The sequence below is a fragment of the Leuresthes tenuis genome, unplaced genomic scaffold (genome assembly GCF_036924035.1).
Source record: "Leuresthes tenuis unplaced genomic scaffold, fLeuTen1.0.hap1 SCAF_19, whole genome shotgun sequence".
In the NCBI taxonomy this organism is placed as follows: Eukaryota; Metazoa; Chordata; class Actinopteri; order Atheriniformes; family Atherinopsidae; genus Leuresthes; species Leuresthes tenuis.
This window is the reverse complement of record NW_027325373.1, coordinates 21,309,371-21,328,832: the sequence shown is the minus strand read 5'-3', so window position 1 is coordinate 21,328,832 and position 19,462 is coordinate 21,309,371. Positions and strand designations below refer to the sequence as shown.

The 19,462-nt window shown below is 41.0% G+C and overlaps 1 protein-coding gene, 1 long non-coding RNA gene and 1 other non-coding gene across 3 annotated transcripts in view; 2 read left to right on the top strand and 1 right to left on the bottom strand.

Moving 5' to 3' along the window:
- Positions 1–19,462, bottom strand: part of LOC140276975 (uncharacterized) — a 137,808-nt gene that overhangs the window by 9,987 nt on the left and 108,359 nt on the right. The gene's annotated exons all lie outside the window — the stretch shown is intronic.
- ddx56 (DEAD (Asp-Glu-Ala-Asp) box helicase 56) overlaps positions 1–19,462 on the top strand; it is a 212,546-nt gene that overhangs the window by 170,312 nt on the left and 22,772 nt on the right. The gene's annotated exons all lie outside the window — the stretch shown is intronic.
- trnan-guu (transfer RNA asparagine (anticodon GUU)) lies at positions 12,583–12,656 on the top strand. The gene has a single exon. It is a non-coding gene; the product is annotated as a tRNA-Asn (tRNA).

The following is a 19,462-nucleotide window of genomic DNA, read 5'->3' as shown; positions in this document are numbered from 1 at the left end:
CCAACGTGACAGTGACATGAAGTATTCAGTTGAAGTCGTTAAGTGATTAACAGAGAACAAAAATCAACATTCTGGAATCTGGACTTCAATTCCATCCAGAATCTGTGGTTGGAATCACATACCAGAAGAGAGACAGAACCTAGAGGCCTTCAAACCTGCAGATCATCACAGAATAAGGTCCAATTTTCCAGTGGAGGCATGAAGAAAGCAGTCGTGAGTACCATAACATACAATTAATGCATTAAAACTGACCTGGACAATAATATTTTGAGATTTCACAGAACGAAAGTTAAAAAATGTATAATCATAAAACTGAACAAGAGCACAAAACAACACAGAAGATGGCAGCTGAGAACAGAGCGCCATTGCTCTTTTTTAGTCTTATCATTAAATTGCGATATCATCACTGATGATTACATCACAATTGATGTCACATCTGATGTTGTTTGACATCACAACTGATGTCACCACTGATGTTCCAGCGGCAACCAGACTGTCACGGCGGATGCGTCCAGCGGCAACCAGACTGTCACGGCGGATGCGTCCAGCGGCAACCAGACTGTCACGGCGGATGCGTCCAGCGGCAACCAGACTGTCACGGCGGATGCGTCCAGCGGCAACCAGACTGTCACGGCGGATGCGTCCAGCGGCAACCAGACTGTCACGGCGGATGCGTCCAGCGGCAACCAGACTGTCACGGCGGATGCGTCCAGCGGCAACCAGACTGTCACGGCGGATGCGTCCAGCGGCAACCAGACTGTCACGGCGGATGCGTCCAGCCCTTAGAATAAAACTCTTGGCTTTTAATATCGCCTTCTGATTCTTGAGTACTGCAATATTGCCCTGGTCAGTGTCACTACTGATGACATGACCCTTTAGGCTCCTGTGGGCTTTCATTGTAAATGAAGAATCTTCCTCACACGTTGGAGTAAGTCATGGAGTTCCTCAGGGTTCTTTGCTATGACCAATTCTTTTTACTTTATACATGCTTCCATTAGGTAACATTATCAGACAGCATGGCATAAATTTCCATTGTTATGCTGATGATACTCAGCTGTACTTATCTATGAAACCAATAGATTGGTCAGGCTACAAGCCTGTCTTAAAGACCTGGATGACTCAGAACTGTCTGCTTTTAAATTCAGACAAAACTGAAGTTGTTCTCTTTGGACCTGAGCGCTTCAGGGAGAAATCATCTAGCTATATAGTTACTCTAGATGGTATTTCCTTGGCTTCTAGTTATACAGTGAGGAACCTTGGAGTTATTTTTGACCAGAATTTATCATTTGACGCACATATAAAACTGGTTTCTAGGACTGCCTTCTTTCACCTTCGTAATATTACTAAAATCAGGAACATCCTGTCTCAGGGTGATGCAGAGAAACTAGTCCATGTATATGTTACTTCAAGATTGGACTACTGTAATTCCTTATTATTGGGCTGTCCCACATATTCTCTGAAAAGCCTCCAGCTGATCCAAAATGCTGCAGCCAGAGTTCTGATGAGAACTAAGAGGAGAGATCATGTTTCTCCAGTTTTAGCTTCTCTTCATTGGCTCCCTGTTAAATTCAGAATAGAATTTAAGATTCTTCTTCTCACATATAAACTTCTTAATGACCGAGCTCCATATCTTAAAGATCTCATTGTAAGATATTTTCCCAACAGAGCACTTCGCTCCCAAACTGCAGGTTTACTTGTTGTTCCCAGAGTTTCTAAAAGTAGAATGGGAGGTAGAGCCTTCAGTTATCAGGCCCCTCTCTTGTGGAATAAGCTGCCAGTAAATGTCCGGGAAGCAGACACCCTTTCCACTTTTAAGATTAGGCTTAAAACTTGTCTTTTCGATAAAGCTTATAGTTAGGGATGGCTCAGGTAATCCTGAAACATCCCATAGTTAAGCTGCTATAGGCTTAGACTGCTGGGGGACCTCATCTGTCACACCTTTCCTCACTTTGCTCTCTTTTTCCCCCTTTTAATTTCAAAATTGATTTTATGTACATGTGACATTATTGTGATTATTAACCTATGTTTCCCTGTTCCAACAGATATCCTTTGAATGGCGTTATGGTGTTTTTCCCCCCTCTTTTCCCTCTTTTCTGTCTTCTCAAACCCCAGCTGGTCGAGGCGGATGGCCACCCTACCTGAGTCTGGTTCTGCCAGAGGTTTCTTCCTGTTAAAAGGGAGTCGTTCCTTTCCACAGTTGCCTCAGGCACGCTCAGGACGGGAGATTGGACTGAAGACACATTTCGGTGCAATCTGTTGGTTTCCTTAGCTAGGATATTAATTTTTTGAATTGGCTCTATATGAATTAATTGGATTATGATTACAATGAATTGAATTCCAATTGGCTTGAATTGGACTATATTACTTAAGTGCCTTGAGATGACAATTGTTGTAATCTGGCGATATATAAATAAAATTGAATTGAATTGAATTTACAGTTTCACCTTGGGCCCCTGTTCCAGTCAAGGAGCATGTTGTCAGACCATATACTGGTGCAGTGGGTCCTGCGTTCCTCCTCGAGCATGACAATGCTCTGGCCTTGTGGCCAGAGTATGCAGAAAATTCCTGGAGAAATTTATACCATTGAATGGGGGGGCCCCACACTTGACCTAAATCCAACAGAAAACCTCTAGGACATGTCTTGCTTAAACTGACACAGTTGGGTTGCATCTGACTGTCCAGAAGTTCAGTGATGCTCTTTTCCATATTTGGGGACATCTCCCTTCAGGGCACCGTCTGTTGATCCATTAGGAGCATGCCCCAATGTTGTAATGCATGCATACAATCATGTGGGGGCCACTTGGTATCATTTTGAGTTGCCACAATGGCCCTTTTCACATGATAGGGATGCCTTTGAATTCATTCTGTGCGTTGATCATTTGCATCTATTGTCGTGTCCTTTCATCCTTCACACATTGCCTGGATATGCAGTATGATTTATATTTATTTTTCCACTGAGATCTGTTTTCAAAGTGTTTCCCTTTTTTTTTTTTTTTTTTGAGCAGTGTATATTGGCTAATTATCGACCTATATCCAATCTCCCTTTTTTGTCTAAAGTTCTTGAAAAAATTGTTGCAGTTCAACTTTGTGATCATTTACATAGAAATAATCTGTTTGAAGAGTTTCAGTCAGGATTCAGAGTGCATCATAGCACAGAAACGGCACTGGTGAAAGTTACCAATGATCTCCTCTTAGCCTCAGATAGCAGACTTATTTCTGTGCTTGTCCTGTTGGATCTCAGTGCTGCATTTGATACGATCGATCACAGCATTCTGTTACAGAGACTTGAACATGTTATTGGGATTAAAGGAACTGCATTAGGCTGGTTTAAGTCATATTTATCTTATAGATTCCAGTTTGCTCTTGTAAATGAAGAATCTTCCTCACACATTGGTGTAAGTCATGGAGTTCCGCAGGGCTCTGTGCTTGGACCAATTCTTTTTACTTTGTACATGCTTCCATTAGTTGACATTATTAGACAGCATGGCATAAATTTCCATTGTTCTGCTGATGATACATCAGTGATAATAGTGGGAAGGATTCCATTAATCTTCTCTCTGATAGAAACAATTTTATTGATGAAGAATCTCATGATATTGTCACTGCTGAGAGTTAAAGGAATACATGGCCCAACAGAGCTCGGACTCTTTGTCAGCCTGGCAACAGTGCTGAAAAGAAACCTGGGATTATTCTTATTCTCTATCAATAATGAATAATAAGCAGTTCTAGCTTTACGAAGTGCTTTCTTATACATTATTAAACTCTTTCCAGACTAATTGAGACTCTTCTAAATTAGAGGAACGCCACTGTCTCTCCAGCTTTCTTGCAGTCTGCTTTAATGCACGCAGCTGTGAATTATACCAAGGAGCCAACCTCTTCTGACTGATTACCTTCCTTTTCAGAGGGGCAACATTGTCCAGTGTTGTACGCATTGAAGCTATAGTGCTGTCAACAAGAGAGTCAAGTTCTACTGGAGTAAAATTTAAGTAGCCGTCCACTGTCATATCAGCACATGGCAGTGAAGAAAAGGATGATGAAATCAACTCTTTAAATCTGGTTACAGCATTCTCTGACAGACACCTTCTATATGTAGAATTCTTCTCAGAAACCGTGTAGTCAAGTAATGTAAATTCAAAAGTTATTAAAAAATGGTCAGACAAGACAGGGTTATGAGGGAACACTGTAACTGTTCACTCTCAATGCCATAAGTCAGCCCTTGGGCTGTCAAGGGTATGATTAAGACAGTGAGTAGGTCTGTGAACACTTTATCTGTACTCAGCACTAACTGTGATAAAAACTCTGAGAATTCAGACAGAAACTCAGAATAAGGACCAGGTGGACTATAAAAAACAACAAACACAAGAGGTTTTTGTGATTTCCACTTTGGGTCGGAAAAACTGAGAATCAGAGATTCAAAAGAGCTAAAACTAATCTTGGGTCTAGGACTGATTAGTAACCATGATCTGAAGATAGCTGCCACTCCTCCTCTGCCTGTGGTTCGAGGAACATGAACATTTATATAGTCAGAGGGAGTTGATTCATTAATGCTAACATGATCCTCCTGCTGCAGCCAGGTTTCTGTAAAACAAAATATATCAATATGATGATCACAAATCAAATCATTCACTAACAGAGACTTCGAAGGGAGAGATCTAATATTCAGCAAACCACAGTTAATAGTTTGATGTTTTTGTTCAGTTAAAGTTTTAGTTTTAAATTTTTTTGCACAAGAGGATTTGCTCCTTTTGTGTTTTTTGATTGAGGGGGGGCATCATCAGGTGGGAAGCCGCAGAAGTGTCTAAGACTACAACTCTGCATCCTGGTCTTAACCCATGGTTGTCATGTTTTTGGATGACTAATCAATTCATCCATATTTCTAGAAATGAGAGCCGCTCCTTCCAAAGTGGGATGGATGCCGTCTCTCCTCATCAGACCAGGTTTTCTCCAGAAAGATTGCCAATTATCTATGTAGCCCACGTTGTTTGCTGGACACCATCTAGACAACCAGCGATTGCATGAGGACATGCGGCTAAACATGTCATCACTGGTCAGATTTGGCAGGGGTCCAGAGAAAACTACGGAGTCCGACATTGTTTTGGCAAAATTACACACCGATGCAACATTAATTTTAGTGACCTCCGATTGGCGTAACCGGGTGTCATTACCGCCGACGTGAATAACTATTTTATCCTTAGCCAGCGTTTTAAATAGGATTCTATGTCGCCCGCTCTGGCCCCTGGAATACATTTGACTGTGGTCGCTGGTGTCGCTAATGCCACGTTTCTGACTATAGAGCTGCCAATCACCAGGGTTTTGTCCTCAGCGGGTGTGTCGCTGAGTGGGGAAAATCTATTTGAAACGTGGACAGGTTGATGGTGAACCACGGGCTTGACTTTAGGACTATGACTCCTCTTCCTGACAGTCACCCAGCCACTCTTAAGTCCCGGCTGCTCGGGATCTGCTCGTGGACGACTAACAGAGCGAGCTACGCTAGGTGGCTCCGCACTGACTAAAGGGGCCTGGCTCGCTATCGGGTGGTTTTCAACAGTGCAGAGCCGAGCTTCCAATTCAGATAACCTTGCCTCCAAAACTACAAAAAGACTACATTTGTTACATGTACCATTACCACTAAAGGAGGCAGAGGAGTAACTAAACATCTGACACACGGAGCAGGTGAAAGCAGGAGATAGAGGAAGAGAACTGGTAGCCATGCTAAGCTAGAGAACCAGACACACCGCTAAAAAGTGAAAAATAAAAGCACTCCCTGGGTGGGCTCGAACCACCAACCTTTCGGTTAAGAGCCGAACGCGCTGGCCGATTGCACAACAGAGATATTTCTTTCATGGTTGCTCCCCTTTATGCCTCGAACGGTGCTGTTTTTTCAGCACACAACACCAGTTCTGATTTCTTTACAGCGGCTCCCAGTCAGGTTCAGAATCCAGTTCAAAGTTCTTGTTCTCACACTCAGAGCCTTGCGTGTTCAGGCCCCTTCATATGTCAAAGATCTGCTGAAGCCCCATCATAACAACAGGACTCTGAGGTCCTCTGATCGTATTGCATCACTTCCTGTTGCTTTGTGTGTGCACTGTGACAGTTCTCGCTCCTCTTGAACTACTAATAATCACCTTATTTCTCCATATAATTTACACATCTTGCATAGTTAACTCTATCTCATACTTGTTATTTTCTAACGCTCACTCTTACAGATCTTTAGTTTTTATTTTTCACTTTTTAGCGGTGTGTCTGGTTCTCTAGCTTAGCATGGCTACCAGTTCTCTTCCTCTATCTCCTGCTTTCACCTGCTCCGTGTGTCAGATGTTTAGTTACTCCTCTGCCTCCTTTAGTGGTAATGGTACATGTAACAAATGTAGTCTTTTTGTAGTTTTGGAGGCAAGGTTATCTGAATTGGAAGCTCGGCTCTGCACTGTTGAAAACCACCCGATAGCGAGCCAGGCCCCTTTAGTCAGTGCGGAGCCACCTAGCGTAGCTAGCTCTGTTAGTCGTCCCCGAGCAGATCCCGAGCAGCCGGGACTTAAGAGTGGCTGGGTGACTGTCAGGAAGAGGAGTCATAGTCCTAAAGTCAAGCCCGTGGTTCACCATCAACCTGTCCACGTTTCTAATAGATTTTCTCCACTCAGCGACACACCCGCTGAGGACAAAACCCTGGTAATTGGCAGCTCTATAGTCAGAAACGTGGCATTAGCGACACCAGCGACCATAGTCAAATGCATTCCAGGGGCCAGAGCGGGCGACATAGAATCCTATTTAAAACTGCTGGCTAAGGATAAACGTAAATACGGTAAAATAGTTATTCACGTCGGCGGTAATGACACCCGGTTACGCCAATCGGAGGTCACTAAAATTAATGTTGCATCGGTGTGTAATTTTGCCAAAACAATGTCGGACTCCGTAGTTTTCTCTGGACCCCTGCCAAATCTGACCAGTGATGACATGTTTAGCCGCATGTCCTCATTCAATCGCTGGTTGTCTAGATGGTGTCCAGCAAACAACGTGGGCTACATAGATAATTGGCAATCTTTCTGGAGAAAACCTGGTCTGATGAGGAGAGACGGCATCCATCCCACTTTGGAAGGAGCGGCTCTCATTTCTAGAAATATGGACGAATTTATTAGTCATCCAAAAACATGACATCCCAGGGTTGAGACCAGGATGCAGAGTTGTAGTCTTACACACTTCTCTGCGGCTTCCCACCTGATGCTGCCCCCCCCTCAATCAAAAAACACAAAAGGAGCAAATCCTCTTGTGCAAAAAAAAATTAAAACAAAAACTTTAACTGAACAAAAACATCAAACTATTAAATGTGGTTTGCTGAATATTAGATCTCTCCCTTTGAAGTCTCTGTTAGTGAATGATTTGATTTGTGATCATCATATTGATATATTTTGTCTTACAGAAACCTGGCTGCAGCAGGAGGATCATGTTAGCATTAATGAATCAACTCCCTCTGACTATTTAAATGTTCATGTTCCTAGAACCACAGGCAGAGGAGGAGGAGTGGCAGCTATCTTCAGATCAGGGTTACTAATCAGTCCTAGACCCAAGATTAGTTTTAGCTCTTTTGAATCTCTGATTCTCAGTTTTTCCCACCCAAAGTGGAAATCACAAAAACCTCTTGTGTTTGTTGTTGTGTATCGTCCGCCTGGCCCTTATTCTGAGTTTCTGTCTGAATTCTCAGAGTTTTTATCCCAGTTAGTGGTGAGTACAGATAAAGTCATTGTAGTGGGTGACTTTAATATTCATGTAGATGTTGAAAATGACAGCCTAAATATTAACTTTAATTCTATATTAGACTCTATTGGATTTTCTCAAAGTGTTCACAGACCTACTCACTGCCTTAATCATACCCTTGACCTTGTGCTGACTTATGGCATTGAGAGTGAACAGTTAACAGTGTTCTCTCATAACCCTGTCTTGTCTGACCATTTTTTAATAACTTTTGAATTTACATTACTTGACTACACGGTTTCTGAGAAGAATTCTACATATAGAAGGTGTCTGTCAGAGAATGCTGTAACCAGATTTAAAGAGTTGATTTCATCATCCTTTTCTTCACTGCCATGTGCTGATATGACACAGGATGGCTACCTAAATTTTACTCCAGTAGAACTTGACTCTCTTGTTGACAGCACTACAGCTTCAATGCGTACAACACTGGACAATGTTGCCCCTCTGAAAAGGAAGGTAATCAGTCAGAAGAGGTTGGCTCCTTGGTATAATTCACAGCTGCGTGCGTTAAAGCAGACTGCAAGAAAGCTGGAGAGACAGTGGCGTTCCTCTAATTTAGAAGAGTCTCAGTTAGTCTGGAAAGATAGTTTAATAACGTATAAGAAAGCACTTCGTAAAGCTAGAACTGCGTATTATTCATTATTGATAGAAGAGAATAAGAATAATCCCAGGTTTCTTTTCAGCACTGTTGCCAGGCTGACAAAGAGTCCGAGCTCTGTTGAGCCATGTATTCCTTTAACTCTCAGCAGTGATGATTTCATGAGATTCTTCATCAATAAAATTGTTTCTATCAGAGAGAAGATTAATGGAATCCTTCCCATTATTATCACTGATGTATCATCAAGTAGAGCAGCTTTAGAAGTATCTTTCGAACCTGAATTGTATTTAGACAGCTTCTGTCCAGTTGATTTTTCTGAGCTAACAACAGCAATAGTCTCTTCTAAACCATCAACTTGTATGTTAGACCCAATCCCAACCAGACTGTTCAAGGAGGTTTTCCCCTTAATTGACACTTCCATATTGGATTTGATCAATCGGTCTTTGTTGACAGGATATGTACCTCAGACTTTTAAGGTTGCTGTAATTAAACCTTTACTTAAAAAACCTACTCTTGATTCAGAAGTGTTGGCTAATTATCGACCTATATCCAATCTCCCTTTTTTGTCCAAAGTTCTTGAAAAAATAGTTGCAGTTCAACTTTGTGATCATTTACATAGAAATAATCTGTTTGAAGAGTTTCAGTCAGGATTCAGAGTGCATCATAGCACAGAAACAGCACTGGTGAAAGTTACCAATGATCTCCTGTTAGCCTCTGATAGCGGACTTGTTTCTGTGCTTGTCCTGTTGGATCTCAGTGCTGCATTTGATACGATCAACCACAGCATTCTGTTACAGAGACTTGAACATGTTATTGGGATTAAAGGAACTGCATTAGGCTGGTTTAAGTCATATTTATCTGATAGATTCCAGTTTGTTCTTGTAAATGAGGAATCTTCCTCACACGTTGGAGTAAGTCATGGAGTTCCTCAGGGTTCTGTGCTTGGACCGATTCTTTTTACTTTATACATGCTTCCATTAGGTAACATTATCAGACAGCATGGCATAAATTTCCATTGTTATGCTGATGATACTCAGCTGTACTTATCTATGAAACCAGATGAAACCTACAGGTTGGTCAGGCTACAAGCCTGTCTTAAAGACATAAAGACCTGGATGACTCAGAACTGTCTGCTTTTAAATTCAGACAAAACTGAAGTTGTTCTCTTTGGACCTGAGCGCTTCAGGGAGAAATTGTCTAGTTATATAGTTACTCTAGATGGTATTTCCTTGGCTTCTAGTTCTACAGTGAGGAACCTTGGAGTTATTTTTGACCAGAATTTATCATTTGACGCACATATAAAACTGGTTTCTAGGACTGCCTTCTTTCACCTTCGTAATATTGCTAAAATCAGGAACATCCTGTCTCAGGGTGATGCAGAGAAACTAGTTCATGCATTTGTTACTTTAAGATTGGACTACTGTAATTCCTTATTATTGGGCTGTCCCACATATTCTCTGAAAAGCCTCCAGCTGATCCAAACTGCTGCAGCCAGAGTTCTGATGAGAACTAACAGGAGAGATCATGTTTCTCCAGTTTTAGCTTCTCTTCATTGGCTCCCTGTTAAATTCAGAATAGAATTTAAGATTCTTCTTCTGACATATAAAGTTCTTAATGACCGAGCTCCATCATATCTTAAAGATTTAATTGTAAGATATTTTCCTAACAGAGCACTTCGCTCCCAAACTGCAGGTTTACTTGTTGTTCCCAGAGTTTCTAAAAGTAGAATGGGAGGTAGAGCCTTCAGTTATCAGGCCCCTCTCTTGTGGAATAAGCTGCCAGTAAATGTCCGGGAAGCAGACACCCTTTCCACTTTTAAGATTAGGCTTAAAACTTTTCTTTTCGATAAAGCTTACAGTTAGGGATGGCTCAGGTAATCCTGAAACATCCCATAGTTAAGCTGCTATAGGCTTAGACTGCTGGGGGACCTCATCTGTCACACCTTTCCTCACTTTGCTCTCTTTTTCCCCCTGTTTAATTTCAAAATTGATTTTATGTACATGTGACATTATTGTGGTTATTAACCTATGTTTCCCTGTTCCAACAGATATCCTTTGAATGGCGTTATGGTGTTTTTCCCCCCTCTTTTCCCTCTTTTCTGTCTTCTCAAACCCCAGCTGGTCGAGGCGGATGGCCACCCTTCCTGAGTCTGGTTCTGCCAGAGGTTTCTTCCTGTTAAAAGGGAGTCGTTCCTTTCCACAGTTGCCACAGGCATGCTCAGGACGGGAGATTGGACTGAAGACACATTTCGGTGCAATCTGTTGGTTTCCTTAGCTAGGATATTAATTTTTTGAATTAGCTCTATATGAATTAATTGGATTATGATTACAATGAATTGAATTCCAATTGGCTTGAATTGGACTATATTACTTAAGTGCCTTGAGATGACAATTGTTGTAATCTGGCGCTATATAAATAAAATTGAATTGAATTGAATTGAATTGAATTAGTCTGGAAAGATAGTTTAATAACGTATAAGAAAGCACTTCATAAAGCTAGAACTGCTTATTATTCATTATTGATAGAAGAGAATAAGAATAATCCCAGGTTTCTTTTCAAAACTGTTGCCAGGCTGACAAAGAGTCCGAGCTCTGTTGGGCCATGTATTCCTTTAACTCTCAGCAGTGATGATTTCATGAGATTCTTCATCAATGAAATTGTTTCTATCAGAGAGAAGATTAATGGAATCCTTCCCACTATTATCACTGATGTATCATCAAGTAGAGCAGCTTTAGAAGTATCTTTCGAACCTGAATTGTATTTAGACAGCTTCTGTCCAGTTGATCTTTCTGAGCTAACAACAGCAATAGTCTCTTCTAAACCATCAACTTGTGTGTTAGACCCAATCCCAACCAGACTGTTCAAGGAGGTTTTCCCTTTAATTGACACTTCCATATTGGATTTGATCAATCAGTCTTTCTTGATGGGATATGTACCTCAGACTTTTAAGGTTGCTGTAATTAAACCTTTACTTAAAAAAACTAATCTTGATTCAGAAGTGTTGGCTAATTATCGACCTATATCCAATCTCCCTTTTTTGTCTAAAGTTCTTGAAAAAATAGTTGCAGTTCAACTTTGTGATCATTTACATAGAAATAATCTGTTTGAAGAGTTTCAGTCAGGATTCAGAGTGCATCATAGCACAGAAACGGCACTGGTGAAAGTTACCAATGATCTCCTCTTAGCCTCAGATAGCAGACTTATTTCTGTGCTTGTCCTGTTGGATCTCAGTGCTGCATTTGATACGATCGATCACAGCATTCTGTTACAAAGACTTGAACATGTTATTGGGATTAAAGGAACTGCATTAGGCTGGTTTAAGTCATATTTATCTGATAGATTCCAGTTTGCTCTTGTAAATGAAGAATCTTCCTCACACGTTGGAGTAAGTCGTGGAGTTCCTCAGGGTTCTGTGCTTGGACAGATTCTTTTTACTTTATACATGCTTCCATTAGGTAACATTATCAGACAGCATGGCATAAATTTCCATTGTTATGCTGATGATACTCAGCTGTACTTATCTATCTATATGTACTTATCTATGAAACTCTTTGGACCTGAGCGCTTCAGGGATTAATTGTCTAGTTACATAGTTAGTCTAGATGGTATTTCTTTGGCTTCTAGTTCTACAGTGAGGAACCTTGGAGTTATTTTTGACCAGAATTTATCATTTGACGCACATATAAAACGTTGATTGTTTAAACCTGCTGACTGGCAGATGTGCAGAGTTCCTGCAGCAAAGCATTAAATCTAGTCCCAGAAACCAGTGACTGTAATATGAACTCAATGAAGATTGTATTTTTAAAATAACTCATCACATTTTCTCTGTTTTGTTTTGTTTGTGCCTTTTTGTGCTTTGTGTGAAAATCAGAATAAAAGAAAACGTCTTCAGACAGTTTTGTTCTGAGCAGCGTCTCACATGAACTCTGAGATCTGAATCTGTGTTGACTTTCAAGTCATTGAGCAAATTTTACTTGAATGGAACTTTTCAAGAACAAATGTCACAAAGTGCTTGACAATAAAAATAAAATAATAAAAAGATAATAACTGAAGCACATTACAATGTTTTTTTTTTCTCACACATCTCAAATCTAATGGAAGAGAGTTCCAAAGTTTAGGAACAACAACCTCTGAATCACAGTCTCCTTTAGTTCTCAGCCTGGATGGAGGAACAACCAACAAACCTGATCAGAGGACCTCAGAGTCCAGAGAGAGCCGGTGTTGTGTGTTGAAAAAACGTCTCTGTGGCGCATTCGGCCAGCGCGTTCGGCTGTTAACCGAAAGGTTGGTGGTTCGAGCCCACCCAGGGAAGAGTAACTTAGACATACTGTAGCCATATATTTACAACACAGTCTGCACGTGTCTTTCTGATTCCAAGTTGTTGGTTAGAGAACCCTATTACACTTTTTTAGGGGGGGTTGGTTTTCCGGGCACGTTCAGGACACCGGCCTGTGAACGGAATTATCTGCTCATCTACACATGCCTTCCCTGGCCTAGGCAGATTGAGGTAGCCTTGTTGCACTCCGTTTAAGAGAGGTCAGAACGAGAACACACACTTGAGTGTTAAGATGTGTGGCGTTTATTGTTTAACAAATGTGGTGATGCAGTGTCTAAGTCTCACCAGCAGAGGGCGCGTTCGCTACACTGTGCAGAGACAAGGGAAATCTCGCGATAATACGCTGTGAGAACGAGAATACACACGTGTGTGTCTTAACGTTGATAAATAATATATATATTTTGCTTTTTGCAGGTAAGAAGGGAGATTGTAATTGTGCACTTGATAGGTGAATGTGTAAAGTGTGAGTTTATGGTCCCTGTTGGATTTTATGTCATATTGTTCATAAACTTTACTAGTTTAATAAACCTAACGGTTCGGAAATACGCTATCAGTTGATAGTACTCGTTGCCTAGCAACCGCGAGCAAGCATACGGCCAGAGAAAGCTATGAGCCGGTGTAAAGAGTCCGGACTGTTCGCGTATTATTGTTGATAAATAAATAAGTTAAGATAGATACATAATTGAATTCATTAATGTGATTATTTTGGTAGATATGAATGGCTGATTGTGTATTGGAGAAACAAATTGATATTGAATGTACAAGATAAGACAACTGGTCTGGAATAGCAATGTAACGGTCATGATTATTGTTTGGATGTTTTGTGCAGATGTTCAGAATTTTTCTGTGTTATGAGAATACGCTGTGAGAACGAGAACAAACACCTGAGTGTGAAGATGTGTGTGGCGTAATGTTGATAAATAACATATATATTTTGCTTTTTGCAGAACAAAAATAAAATACTTTTTCAAATTAAATGTGTAGTGGAGGACAACTTCACTTTGTACCACGCTACATATTTTGGTAGCAAATGGTTGATTCAGCCCTCGGCCCAGTTGCATAGAAATATAGACGGACAGAGCAGAGAAGGACCATGGAGGAAGTAAGGGACGAAGTAAGCAGGATACTGTTGACGCTGGAAGAGAAGGAGCTTATTTCCTTGAGTGAGCATCTAGAGTGTAACGTACATGTGGGATGATTATCAGGTTGGTGGAGACGACATTAGATGAAATCGAGGTGGATGAAGAGTCCGCAGAGTCATATCAGCACTATCTGCAGCAGGTACTGTCCTATCTGGCCTCTCTAAAGCCGACACCAGAAACTGAGGCTGAGATTGTCGCTCAAGTCACAGTTAAATAAGTTGAAAATGCAGTACCAGAAGTTACAGCAGCAGATGGAAGAGGAAATCAGGGTGTTGGAAGAAAAGATCAGGCAGAAGACACAAGCAGCAGGAGGAGACCCTGCGCTGCCATTGTGACTGCAAAGGAACAGGACACAAGGACTGCCACCACAGCACCAACCAGACTGCCCGAGGTGACGCTGAGGCGGGAGTTCCGGATAATTGGACAGATTGGGGAAGCTGGTCAAAAGGACAAAGTGTCCTACACAAGCCTCATCAACCAGATCAAGTCTGGACAGCGGAAAGGACATGGAGAAGCAGAGATTATTGAAGCAGTCACACGTGCTGTGAGCCCAGGTCTTCATCTGCGGGAGATGTTGGAGATAAAGCGAGGGCTGACACACCCTCAAGACCATACTCAAGAGTCACTACAAGGTGGACTCCTCCTCCGACCTGCTGCATCGCCTGATGAACATGACACAAGATCCAAAGGAGTCAGCACAGAATTTCTTATTCAGAGCAATAGAACGGAAAGAGAAGCTGATGAGAAAAGCCAGTGATGATGATGCAGGTGATGAAGGTGAGCAGTTTGGTCCAGAGCGAGCTAATCCAGAGAAAATTCCTCCGCTCCATAGAGACTGGTCTTTACAGTGATGCGGTTAAGTTCCAGCTCAAGCTGTATCTCAGTAACCGTACTGTCACAGATGAAGTGTTAATTGAGCGAATCAGTGAGGCTGCAAACTTAGAACAGGAAAGACAGCAAAAACTGACAAAGATAGTCACAAACAAGCTCCCAAAAGTCAGTGAAGTGCAGGTGGAGGTGTATCCACCAGACGCCTCAGCGACAGTAGTTGACACTGTTACTCACCGTGAAGCAGGGGGAAAGAGTAAAAGAAGTCAGGGACCCAAGCCAGAGATAGACCCAATAGAAATGCTCAAGCCTGAGGTCCTAGAAATTAAAAAGTTGATGTTACAGACAGTGGAGGCCACGCAAATTAGACTGACAGAGAAAACGTTCACACCTAGTAGTAGTCGGCCCAGGGGTTGGAGGGCGTGTCAGGAAGCTGCAGGTGACTCCTGCAGACATTGCTTTAAGTGTGGGCAAGAAGGGCATCTCTCCAGAGGATGTCGACAGACCAGAGAGCAGCAGGGAAACAAGACTACAAATTACATAAAAGTTATGTTTTGAAAGGGTTAAAATTACTGTCTTTATAAAAGTAAACACCGTTTTCAAGTATATCTCTTTAAGCGGCCCCGTCCTTTACAATAGACTGGTCAGCAACCAGTTGTATGTTATATGTTTGGAAGAAAGCCACCGGGTTAACGTGTCCCACTGGAGCCACAACCAGTAAGGCTCTGTGCTTAGAGTGGGTCCTCCAATAACCTTCCATTCCTACTCTCGCCACAGCGCCCATGCTCCCTGGGCGCTATAATTGGCTGCCCTACCGTTCAAGTGTATGTACCCTCTTGCTCTGCTAACCAGCACACCACCTGACAGCCCATTCAGCCTGATAACTTCCCTTTCCATGGTGACCTCTACATCTCTGAAAATTGTATTAAAGTTATTAAAAGATGAGAAAAAAGAAAACCTTTGCAGTGCAGCTGAAGTGAGGCAGTGACAACTGCCGGGGATGTTCACTGACTTTAAATGTTTGCTGAACAATCAGGGATTCTGTGCAGGAGTTTAGTGGTCCTGATCTGCATTATTGATACAAAGAGCAGTGAGACAATGGCAGGTTCATACAGAATAAAGACACATTTAGTCTGTAAACATACCTTCATGCTGTCTGCCTTGACAGAGAGTTTGGACCCAATATACTACAAACTATCAAGTCTGACCTGCCAAATGACGTATTATGTTAGAAATCTAATGCTGCTGAAAAGTACAGTACCTATCCAAGTCATAATAACAAAATGATTCACACATTAGTTCAATATATTCGCTCATAAGGAAAAAGTTTGTCCTTAGCATTCAGTGTTCAGATGGGCCTGAGCGGTCTGTTCTTTCTGAGACTGCTCATGTCTGTAGAGATATGATATGCATGTTTGATCACTCCAATGCACTGTTCAATGCTGTTGTCTGCTGGGGGAGTTGCACTTAAGACAAAAACTGTAGGCGCCTGGACAAACTGGTGAAAAAGGCTGGTTCTGTGGTAGGCAGAAGGCTGGATCCTCTCGGTGCTGTGGTGGAGCAACGGATGAGGAGGAAATCATATTCTGTTTTGGAGAACAATAAACATCCTCTCCACAGCATCCTGGCAGGACAGAGGAGCAGCTGCAGAGAGAGACTCATCTCACTGAGCTGCAGGACTGAGAAGTTCAGGAGGTCCTTTGTCCCCACAGTCATAAGGCTTTTTAACAGTGAATGCTGACATGTTCTTCTCAAATTTATTTAATTAGTCATTCATTATTATTTTTATTGTTGTTGTTGTTTAATGCACAATCATTGCAAATATTTATGATTTTATGAGCTACTTGACTTAATTTGAATTTCCCGACTGGGGGATGAATAAAGTATTTTTCTATTCTATTCTATTCTATTCCATTCTAGCCACCTAAAAATCACTTTATATTTGAGGCTTAAAACCCCACTTTCAAAATGGGACGTGATATCTAATTAGATATAATGCAAGTTTGGGAGACTGGACTGAAGAGAAGTTTTGGTGCAGTCTGTTGGGTTTCTTAGTCAGGAAATTGTTTTTGAATTGACTCGGTGTGAATGAATTGGATTCATTGGATTACAATGAATTGAACTCAAATTGGCCTGAATTGGATTATATCATTGAAATGCCCTGAGATGACATTTGTTTTTGGCGTTATATAAATAAAACTGAATGGAATTGCAGGTAAAACATATCAAATGTGGAAAAAGGTTTGTTTTGGAAAAAGTTTAAAAACTTATATTATTCTGTCTTGGTAAACACTGCTGGTGGGAAACATTACACTGGTTACTGAAAAACTGGCAGAAGTGGACCTTCCAACGTGACAGTGACATGAAGTATTCAGCTGAAGTCTTCAAGTGATTAACAGAGAACAAAAATCAACATTCTGGAATCCGGACTACAATTCCATCCAGATCTGTGGTTGGAATCACAGACCAGAAGAGAGACAGAACAGAGGCCTTCAAACTTGCAGATCATCGCAGAATAAGGTCCAATTTTCCAATGGAGGCATGAAGAAAGCAGTCGTGAGTACCATAACATACAATTAATGCATTAAAACTGACCTGAACAATAATATTTTGAGATTTCACAGAAAAAAAGTTTAAAAATGTATAATCATAAAACTGAACAAGAGAGCAAAACAACACACAAGATGGTGGCTGAGAACGGAGCGCCATTGCTCTTTTTTAGTTTTATCATTAAAATGAGATGTCATCACTGATGATGACATCACAATTGATGTCACCTCTGATGTTGTTTGACATCACAATTGATGTCACCTCTGATGTTGTTTGACATCACAAATGTTATATAGGCCAGACATTTTCATTCCTTTTTCACAGTTCGGCAGGAGTTTATCTGAAGAAACACGTCCAGTTTTCGAAGCAAATTTGAAAGCCACAATAAACGGTTTTCACATCGCCTAAAAAAAACAACACTTAATTACTATCTTAAATAGTCATTTTGACAAGCTCTTAAAAACAACACTTAATTACTATCTTAAATAGTAATTTTGACAAGCTCTTAAAAACAACACTTAAATAGTAATTTCGACAAGCTCTTAAAAACAACAAGCAAAATGAGTCAAACCAAGATATCATCTGCTCAACTTCAGTGGTGTGACATGGTAGACGACGATTTACCTGAGGATTTCTATACATATACCATTACTTTTGGCGATAATGAAAGAACCCACCAACAAGTCAGAAAATGACCTATTGGAAAAAGAACAATGCCAGGCCTCTGAGGATTCCCCGTCTCCTCAAACAGTAAATGACGAAGAGGAAAAAGAACCATCCCAGGTCTCTGCTGCGGCTGTGACTCCTCAGTCTGAGGACGTCCATCTTGTGCAGGATCATCCCCAGGCCTCCAAAGATCGTCTCATCACGTGGAAGTTTCCAAATTCAATTCAATTCAATTCAATTTTATTTATATAGCGCCAGATTACAACAATTGTCATCTCAAGGCACTTAAGTAATATAGTCCAATTCAAGCCAATTGGAATTAAATTCATTGTAATCATAATCCAATTAATTCATATAGAGCCAATTCAAAAACTAATATCCTAGCTAAGGAAACCAACAGATTGCACCGAAACTTGTCTTCAGTCCAATCTCCCGTCCTGAGCGTGCCTGTGATGACTGTGGAAAGGAATGACTCCCTTTTAACAGGAAGAAACCTCTGCGAGAACCAGACTCAAGAAGGGTGGCCATCCGCGATCTGCATCCTGTTGCCTACATCAGTCGCAAGTGGCTGCACCTACAGCCGCACAGCTAAATAGTCAGTAACCCCATGCACCAACACTTTCAGTTATATTATGTGTATTTCTTGATATCATTTTGTTTACATATTTGTTTAAACTAAGGTGAAATACATTATTTCTGTTTGTAATTTGTAAGTGAGCACATTTAGATCTAATTGTATTTTGTTTTATATGTTAAATCTGTTTTCTTTTTCTATGGGTGCTGGGGGGAGGCATGTGAGAGCTTGGGGGGGGGGGGGGGGGGGGGGGTGCAAAAGTGAGCACAAGCTGCAGGCAAAGCTACATACACAGGAAGTGCAATGAGCCTGTACCAAGGCAGCTTCATCGGGGGGGACACGGTGTAGTTTAAGTCCTTTAGATGTTAAAAGGTATTCCTTTAGATTTACAAGTAATTTGTTTATTTAGTTATTTTGTTCATTCTTTGTTTGAGTGATTATTAAATTAACTGTTAGGTTCTGTTTCTTAGTTTATTTGTTAGTATGTGTTACCCCTTGTGTGTTGAAAATTGGTCTGATCAGCCAGTATTTAAGTTCTCCTTTGTTTCCTGTTTGGGAGGTCAGTTTGGTTGCTTTGTTAAATTACTTATCATTTGAACAGTTGGTTTGACGTTATTATGACTTTAATTAGTTTTGTTCATTTGACCTCTTTAAAGGGCCCTGATATTATGTTCTTTGGGTAAATAAAACCCGTTTCTTTTTTTAATCTATCTGCGACCTCGTGCTTGACCAGTTTAATGGCAGTACAATGCAACTACGTTATGGAGATGAATGAGACAATAACATCAAGCTGAACAATGACAAACTTTTTAACTGGTTTCTAAGCTGAAACAGCCAGTTTATCTGTATATGTTGTAGTGCACATATGTGTGTGGAGGTTATTGGACTCTGCAAACATAATTTCAACACTGACTAACTGACTAACAGTCAGGTTCCGTTCTAGTATGACGAACTGCTGACGTCTTGGACTTTAAGTAAATTCATGACATTGTTGGTTTTGTTCTCTATATTTTCTTCTGTTC